We start from the raw sequence: 9387 nt of genomic DNA, 5'->3' as shown, positions 1-9387 counted from the left end.
CTTTCTGCTCCCGTAAAGATTTACAGCCTCGGAAACCCTGTACAGGGTCGCTATGGGTCGGAACCGACTCGACGGCACTCAACAACAACAACAAAGGCAAACGCCAGCATAAGGTTCCAGTTATCTTGTTTTTTTTCTTCTGTTGTTTATGTTTTCAATTATGTTTGACAGTATGTCATATTTCAGGTGGAGGGTCAGAGAAAAAAGAGGAAGACCACCAGCGAGATGGATTGGCAAAGTGGCAGCATCAGTGGGCTCAAGTGTGGCAACAATTGTGAGGTTGGCCCAGGATCCGGCAGTGTTTCATTCTGTTTTTCATAGGGTCGCTATAAGTCGGTACCGACTTCATGGCACCTAACAACAACAAATTTTGCCACTAGTTTTTCATTTATAATCTGTATACCTCTAGGTTTTGCATTTAGGTATCTAATCCATCTTGAGTTCATTTTTATATATGATGTGAGATATGGGTCCTGTTTCATTCTTCAACAAATGGGTATCCACTTTTGCCATCACCATTTGTTAGAGACTATCTATTCCACATTTACACTACTTTGGCCTTTTGTCAAAGATCAGCAGACTGTATGTGGATGTTTCTGGGTTCGCAATTATGTCCTATTTCATATATGTCTGTAATTGTACAAGTATCAGTCTGTTTTAACTACTGTGTGTGCATAGTAGATTTTGAGATTTTTAAGTGGGAAATCTCTTACTTTGTTTTTTAGCAATGCTTTGCTTGTCCAGGGTCCCTTTCCTTCCCATAAAAATTGGTGATTAGTTGTTTCCTGCCTGTAAAGAATGATTTTGGAATCTGAGTTGGGATTTCATTAGATCTGTAGATTGCTTTGAGTTGTATTGCCATTTTCACAATGTTGTTTCTTATTCATGTGTATTGTATATTCTTCTATTCATGCAGGTCTCTCTTTTTTCTTTTTTGGTAATTGTGTTCTGTAGTTTTCTTTGTAAAAGATTTTTTTTCTCTAGTAACATTTATTCAGGAGTATTTCACCTTCTGGGTGGCTACTATAAATGATATTGTTTTCCTGATTTCTTTTTCAGAGCTCTCTTCATTAGTGTAAAAGAGTCTAACTGATTTTTGTATGTTAAACTACCTTGCCACTTTGCTGATTTTTTGAGTTTCAATAATTTTCTTACAGAATCTTTGAGGGTTTTTTTTTCCATGTGTAGTATTATATCATCAGTAAATATACAGTTGTGTTGATCCTTTGCCAATTTTGATGTCTTTAGTTTTCCTTTCTTACCTTACAGCTCTAGCAAAGACTTCAAATACAATATTGAACAGGAGTGATAATAAAGGACATCCTGGTCTGGTTCCCAATAACAAAAGGAAATACTTCCAGTTTCTCTCTATTGAGAATAATGTTGCTTTTTGGTTTTGTATGTTGTCATTGTTAAGTGATATTGAGTTGGTTCAAACTCAGCAGGACCCTATATAGGGGTGTTTCAGAGGAGTAGCTGGTGAATTCAAACCTCCAACACTGTGGTTAATATTGTAGTGCTTATCCTACAATATCAAACCAGGCTATATAAAGAGGATCGTAGAAGAATTGATGCCTTTGAGTTGTGGTGTTGGAGGAGAATACTGAGGGTGCCATGGACTGCCAAAAGAACCAATAGATCTGTTTTGGAAGAAGTGCAGCCAGAGTGCTCCTTGGAGGCCAGGATGGCTAAGCTTCGTCTCTCCTACTTTGGACATGTAGTCCGGAGGAAACAATCGTTGGAGAAGGATGTCATGCTGGGTAGGGTGGAGGGTCAGAGAAAAAGAGGAAGACCTCCAACGAGATGGATCGGCCAGGTGGCATCATTGATGGACTCGGGGGTGGCAGCGGTGGTGAGGTTGGCCCAGGATCGAACATTGTTTCGTTCTGCTGTGCATGGAGTCGCTATGAGTCGGTTCCGACTCGATGGCACCTGACAACAACATATATATATAGTGAAAGATAGATTCAAAAAAATTCAGGGGCAAGAGGAGCAGGATGATAGGGAAAGACTCTGAGAGATATACATGAGCTAAATGGACTAGAGGCAGACTGTGACATATGCACAGCCTTGGAATAACAAGGCTCTATAATATGATCTTGAATATATCCAACCTGAATTTAGAGATCATCTGAAGAACAGATTTGATACATTAAACACTAAAGACTAAAGACCAGATGAGTTGTGGGATGATGTCAAGGACATCATACATGAAGAAAGCAAAAAGTCATTAAGAATAAAAGAAAGAATGAAAAGGTCAAAATGGATGTCAGAAGATACAGAAACTTGCTCTCTAGTGTAGAGATGCTAAAGCAAATGGATGGAATGAAGAGGCCCAAGACCTGAACAGAAAAGTTCAAAAATCAGCTTGAGAAGATAAAGTCAAATATTACAACAAAATGTGCAAAGACCTGGAATCAGAAAACCAAAAAGAAAGACCACGCCCAGCATTTTTCAAGCTGAGGGAACTGAAGAAAAAATTCAAGCCTCGACTTTTGTTATTGAAAGATTCTTAGGCAAAATTGCTGCACAAGACCTTTTTTAAGAGCAAAGATGTCAGCTTGAGGACTAAGGTGTGCCTGACCCAAGCCATGATATTTTCAATAACCTCATATGCTTATGAAAGCTAGACATTGAATAAGGAAGACCATAGAAGAATTGATGGTTTTGAGGTATGGTGTTGGAGGAGAATATTGAAAGTGCCATGGGCTGCCAAAAGAACCAACAGAGATCTGTGTTGGAAAAAATGCAGCCAGAGTGCTCCTTGGAGGCCAGGATGGCCAAACTTCGTCTCTCATACTTCAAACATATGGTCAGGAGGGAACAGTCGCTGGAGAAGGATCATGTTTGGTAAGGTGGAGGGTCAGAAAAAAAGAGGAAGACCCCCAATGAGATGGATTGGCCAAGTGGCAGCATCAATGGACTCAAGTGTAGCAACAGTAGTGAGGTTAGCCCAGGATCGGGCAGTGTTTCGTTCTGCTGTGCATAAGGTCGCTATGGGTTGGTACAGACTCTATAGCACCTAACAATAACAACAACAACAACAATAACAATAACAACATCAACAATGTAATATAGGCTTGAGTCCTGCTGTGGCACTGTAGGTTAATGCACCAGACTGAAAAACCGTTTGAACTCCAAAGTTGGCATTTCAAGCTCACCAGCTGCTCCTCAGAAACTCTATTTAGGGTCACAAAGGGTTGGAGTTGACTCGACAGCACTTATCAACAATAACAACAATATAAGCTGAAGAGGTAAAGGAGAGCAAATAATGTTAAGGAGCTTGGTTGTTTAGAAGATATTGGGTTCCCCTGCCTACTAGTGTAATATAGACATCTAAGTGTGATAGAAAAGATAACTGGGGTAGATGATTACAGAAAGTTTGTAAACCCATCTTCATCCTATAAAAGACTGGATTATTAAAACAGTGACTTGATTGTACCCAGAAAAACAGTCTTCTTGTTGAACCTTGGAATATGGGACCTTAGGTGGTAAAGGAATCCCCCACCCAGACCCTTCAGGGATGGAACATACCCAATTAAAAGATATGAACAGCAACTCAGAATGACTAGAGTAACAGAAGATAATTCTTGAAAGAAAGACCAATAGGGGAGAATAATGAAAATAAAGAAAAAGCAGATTGTTTGGCTATGACATTATCAAGCAAACTGTTTGCCCTGGAGTCATAAAGGCAAGAGAAGTCAACCTATCAGGAAAAACTCCTTTCTCAGACTGAAACTCAAAGGGACCACACAGTGTTGTATGCTTGCTGGCAACCATCCTGGATGAGTTATAAGTGGAAAGGGGGAATCACATCAAAAAAGATACGAGCTGAGATCTGACATATTCTAGAGATTCCCAATGATCTTGGAATGAAACAAAGAAAAGGATGGGTTGACAGTTTAGAAGTTCAGGGTGGTGTGTGAACTCCTGAGTCCAAAAACACTAATCTTGCCACTAAGGGCTAAAGCTTAAGAATGAAGCAGCCACTGATTCTGAAGAAGAGGGAGGAGTTCAAGAATTTCCAGACTTGTAGACAGTACCCATTGGACCGAGTGTGTATGGCTTACCGACCAGAATTTGACCAGATGAAGATAACAAAATATGATACAGAGAGCAAGCATAAATGGCTACAACCTTATCAACTGGACCTGTGATTATGGATGAGGCTGCTCAAAATTCCAACCAAATAGGGAAGGATTCTCCATATCAAAGATAAAGCATGTCTTCTCAGTACACTGGGATGCTAGTGATAGGAAGCTTAGACTTTGGATACCAAAACTGGGGGACTATAAACTCATGAAGTGGCTGGCTTGCAAGCTTTCATGAGGGTGCTTAGTGTCAGAATGTAGGGAGTAAGATAGAAACCAAACTGAATAGATTTTCTCCTTTCCAGATAGGTCTGGTAATGAGGGGGATAAGACTATATGATACAAGTGTGAGGAGCTGCTTTCAGCTCTAATGGTATTTGTCACAACTGTAAATATAGAAGAGGTGCAACTAAAAGAGAAAGCAGTTAATCTGTCATTTCAGGAATAGTGGACCATAGGACCATCAAGATGGAAGAACATGAGAGGAGCAAGGGATCCTGAAGAGAAAAGTGGGAACAACAGAGTTGGTGGCTGAGGCGATGACATAGAGAAACAGAACAGCAGTAGATGTTAGACCCATGGACTGAGAAAAGCAGCATGTCTGCAGGCAGGAAGCTGGCTTGCAAAATGTGCCCTTTGAACATTTAAAAAATATATATTTACAATGTGGTATGTGTACACTAATTTAAAAACAAATAAGGTAACAGAGGTAAAGACTGTTGGCTTAGAGATCATAGAGGGTATTGTTATCATTACAATTATTTGTGGAATGTAAAAACAGTGATCTGTCCTGTAAGCCTTCATTCACTCAATACAATGAAAAGCACTACCAAAAAAAAAAAAAATCATGGAATAAATTTAAACTAATATAAAATATGGGGATAATTCTCTAAAATTTATAGAAAACTTCAATACCTCAACAAGAAAAATACAATCCAATTTTTAAATGTGGAAAACATGTGAACCAACATTTCATCATAGAAGAAATTCAGATGTCAATACACATAAACAGAAATGGTTATGATCATTAGCCATTATGCATAGATGTCTTGGTTTGGTTCTGACTCATAACAATCCTAGGCACAGCTTAATATAGCACTGCTCATTCCTGTGCCAACCTAACAATTGCTGTTACTTTTGAGCCCATTGGTGCTTCCACTGCCTCAATCCATCTTGTTTTGGAGTCTTCCAATTTTTCACTGACCCTCTATTTAACCAAACATGATTTCCTTCTCCAGAACTGTTCTCTCCTAACAACATATCCCAGAATGAGAGACAAAGTCTCGTCAACCTGGCTTCTTAAGGGCATTACAACTGCATTCTTTCCAACACAAGATTTGTTTGTTATTCTGTCAGTCCTTGGTATTTTTAATATTGTTCTCCAACAACATAATTCAAATTCATTTCTTCTTTGATGTTAAGCCTTCACCTGCATATGTTGTTGTTGTTGTTAAGTGCCATCAAGTAGGTTCCGACTCATAGTGACGAACAGGGTTTCCAAGGTTGTAAATCTTTACAGGAGCAGAAAGCCTCATCTTTCTCCTGTGGAGCAGCTAGTAATTTCGAACTGCTGACCTTGCAGTTCCTAGCCCGATTCATAACCACTATGCTACAGGAGCTCCTCACATGCATATGAGGCAACTGAAAATACCATAGATTGGGTCAGGCCCACCTTTGTCGTAAAACTGATATCATTGCTCTACAGTTCTCTAAACAGTTATTTTACAGAAGATTTGCTCAATGCACTACATTGTCTTATCTCTCGACTTCTGCATCCATGAATTTTAACTGTGGATGAAAGCAAAATGAAGTTTTTCACAACTTCATTCTTTTTTTCCATTTATCTTTATGCTATTTGCTGGTCCAGTTGTGAACATTTGTATTTTATTTAAATGCAGGTGAAATCTATACAGAAGGCTGCAGTTTTGGGTCTTCATCAGTATTTTAAGTTCTCTTTGTTTCCAGTGTTCAAAGTTGTATCATCTGCATATTGAAAGTTGTTAATGACTCTTCTGCCAATCATGATGCCACATTCTTCTTCCTATAATCCAGAATCTCATATTATTTGCTCAGCATACTGACTGAATAGGTATGATGAAAGAATACAACCTTGATGCCCACTTTCCTGATTTTAAACCATGAAAATTCCATGACTTGCATCAGCCACACCTCAATCCTCAAACTGACATCTTTGCTCTCTTTAAAATGTTGAAGAGCAAAGATGTCAGTTTGAAGACAAAGGTTCACCTGACACAGTCATGGTATTTTTCAGTAACCTCATATGCATGTGAGAGTTGGATAGTGAATGAGAAAGACCACCGAAGAATTGATGCATTTGAGTTATGGTGTTGAAGGAGATTATTGAAAGTGTCATGGACTGCCAAAAGAGCAAATAGATCTGTGTTGGAAGAAGTACAGCAAGAGTGCTCCTTAGAAGCCAGGATGGCCAGACTTCATCTTTCATACTTCAGACATATTGTCAACAGAGACCAGTCACTGGAAAAGGATATCATGTTTGGTAAAGTGGAGGATCAGAGAAAGAAAGGAAGGCACCCAATGAGATGGATTGGCACAGTGGCATTATGAATGGGCTCAAACGTAGCAACCATTGTAAGGTTGGCCCAGGATCAGACAGTGTTTCATTCTGTTGTGCATAGAGTTCATATGAGTTGGTATCAGCTCGCTATCACCATCATCAACAACAACAACTAGAATCTACAGTAGAAAAGGAAGGACGCCCACCCATTCCAGTCACACCCTGAATATGGACGTCGAGTTTCCTGCATCTGAGGAAACTGAAAATAACATTGCTTGGGTTAGACTTAACAACAGCAACAACAACAATGGCACAATAATCCCTCCACTTGTTATATATGCTCTAGAAGTAAGAGCCATGAAACAAATAGATACATGCATACAAGTGTTCATTGTAACACTATTCACAATAACAAAAATATGAAAAGAATGTAAATGGCCTTCAAAGGATAAATGAACTTTGGTACATAAACACAATCTAATACTATGCAATACTGAAGAACAAGTACACATTGTCAGATAATGAATATGTGAATTGTTATATACTGTTGATATTGTTGTTAGGTACCATCGAGTTGGTAACAACTTATAGCAACCCTATGCACAACAGAACAAAACACTGCCCAGTCAAGGGCCAACCTCACAATTGTTGCCATGCTTGAGCCTATTGATGCTGCCACTTTGCCATTTCATCATGCTGGGGGTCTTCCTCTTTTTCTCTGACCCTCCACTTACCAAATATGATATCTTTCTCCAGAGACTGGTCCCTCCTGACAATATGTCTGAAGTATGAGATACAAAGTTTAGCCATCCTGACCTCCAAGGAGCACTCTGACTGCACTTCTTCCAACACAGATCTGTTAGTTCTTTTGGCAGCCCATGGCACTTTCAATATTCTCCTCCAACACCATAACTCAAATGCAACAATTCATCTATGGTCTTCCTTATTCACTGTCCAGCTTTGCATACATATAAGGTTATTGAAAATACCATAGCTTGGTTCAGGCACACCTTAGTCCTCAAGCTGACATCTTTGCTCTTCAACACTTTAAAAGGGTCTTGTGCAGCAGATTTGTCTAATGCAATATGTCATTTAATTTCTTGACAGCTGCTTCCATGAGTGTTGATAGTTGATCCAAGAAGAATGAAGTCCTTGACAACTTCAATCTTTTCTCTGTTGATAGGAATGTTGTTTATTGGTCCAGTGGTAAGGATTTTTGTTTTCTTTACATTCAGATGCAATTCATACTGAAAGCTGTGGTCTTTGATCTTTATCAGTAAGTATTTTAAGTTCTCATCACTTTCAGCAAGCAAGGTTGTATCATCTGCATATCACAGATTTGTCTTCATATAACCCAGCTTTTCGTATTATTTGCCAACATTAAATAATGAATCTGCAAAACACATCATAACTTGGATGAACATGGAAGACATTATTCTGGGTGAAATTAGTGAATCAAAAAAAAAAAAAAAAGAGAGAGAGAGAGAAATATTGTGTGAAACCACTATGGCACTGTAGAATAAGCACTGGACAGCTAACCACAAGGTTGGTGGTTCAAGTCCACCAGTTACTCCTTGGAAATCCTATAAAGGTTTCTAAGAGTCAGAACTGACTTGACAGCACTTAATAGCAACAACTATTACTAAAAGTCAAGAAAAGCCTTCTCACTAAAAGAAAAAAATTGTTATGGTTACCAAGGGTTACCCAAGGGTAGACACTTGTTTACTTAAGTGAGGCAAAGGCAAGATACAAAAATAGAGAGGTTTGCAAAAATAATGGAGGAAAGGGAAGAAATGGCAAAGAGTGCAAGAGTTAAAGGCAAGAGAGGTAAATGCTGTTATATACAAAACTCTGAAATGAAGATCTATGTGTATATAGATGGATGGACAGTAAGGCAGAACAGGTGTAGGAAGGAGAATGGGAATATAGGGGGGAAATAATATATATTTACACTTTACAGAGGATATTTGCACATAAGCATTTACCTTTGCTGCAAAAAGATCCATAAATATTGGTGCAGCATACAGGGGCAAAGTTATGAATCACAACCAAACATTTTGAGAACTCATAATGTCAGTCTCAGGGGATACTGTGGTCAGTTGACATAACATAGTCCACAAAGACAATGTTCTACATCCTATTACAGTGAGTATTAACATGGGTTTTAAGAGCTTATGAGAGACCATGCAACTTTTGATCTCTCCAGAAGAAAGAAGAGTAATGAAGATTGAAGATGCCTGGAAACCTTTAGGCCAGTGGACCAGTGAATCAAGGTATATCAGTATCCATGACCTGAGACTAAAAGAAATAGATGGTGCCAAATGCTCTGAAAGGGGTCACATTAGAAGGTCCTGGATAGGTTGGGAAAAAATTTTAAACAAAACACAACATAATGAAAACAAAGACAAGCCCTACTGTTCAGGTAGAGATTGGTGGAATCCTAAGACTATGGTCCTTGACCACCCTTCAGGTCTGAAATTGATTCATCCCTGTGACTCAGCTTAAAGATATAATAGATAGGTCTATCTGGGGAACACCAATAATAGTGTGGTGTGCAACATGATAGAAGGGTTGACCATCTGAAATCAAAATGGCATCATTTACCCAAGGAAAAAGTTCAAAGGGTTAGGAAAGAAGGAGGAAAGGAAACAAGAAACACAGGGAGGATGTGGGCTAAGTAATGTTGTTGTTAGGTGCCATCAAGTCAGTAGTGACTCATAGTGACCTTATGCACAGCAGAACAAAACACCACCCGATCCT

The sequence above is a fragment of the Chrysochloris asiatica genome, unplaced genomic scaffold (assembly GCF_000296735.1).
Source record: "Chrysochloris asiatica unplaced genomic scaffold, ChrAsi1.0 scaffold00268, whole genome shotgun sequence".
Classification (NCBI taxonomy): Eukaryota; Metazoa; Chordata; class Mammalia; order Afrosoricida; family Chrysochloridae; genus Chrysochloris; species Chrysochloris asiatica.
This window is presented reverse-complemented; position numbering follows the sequence as displayed.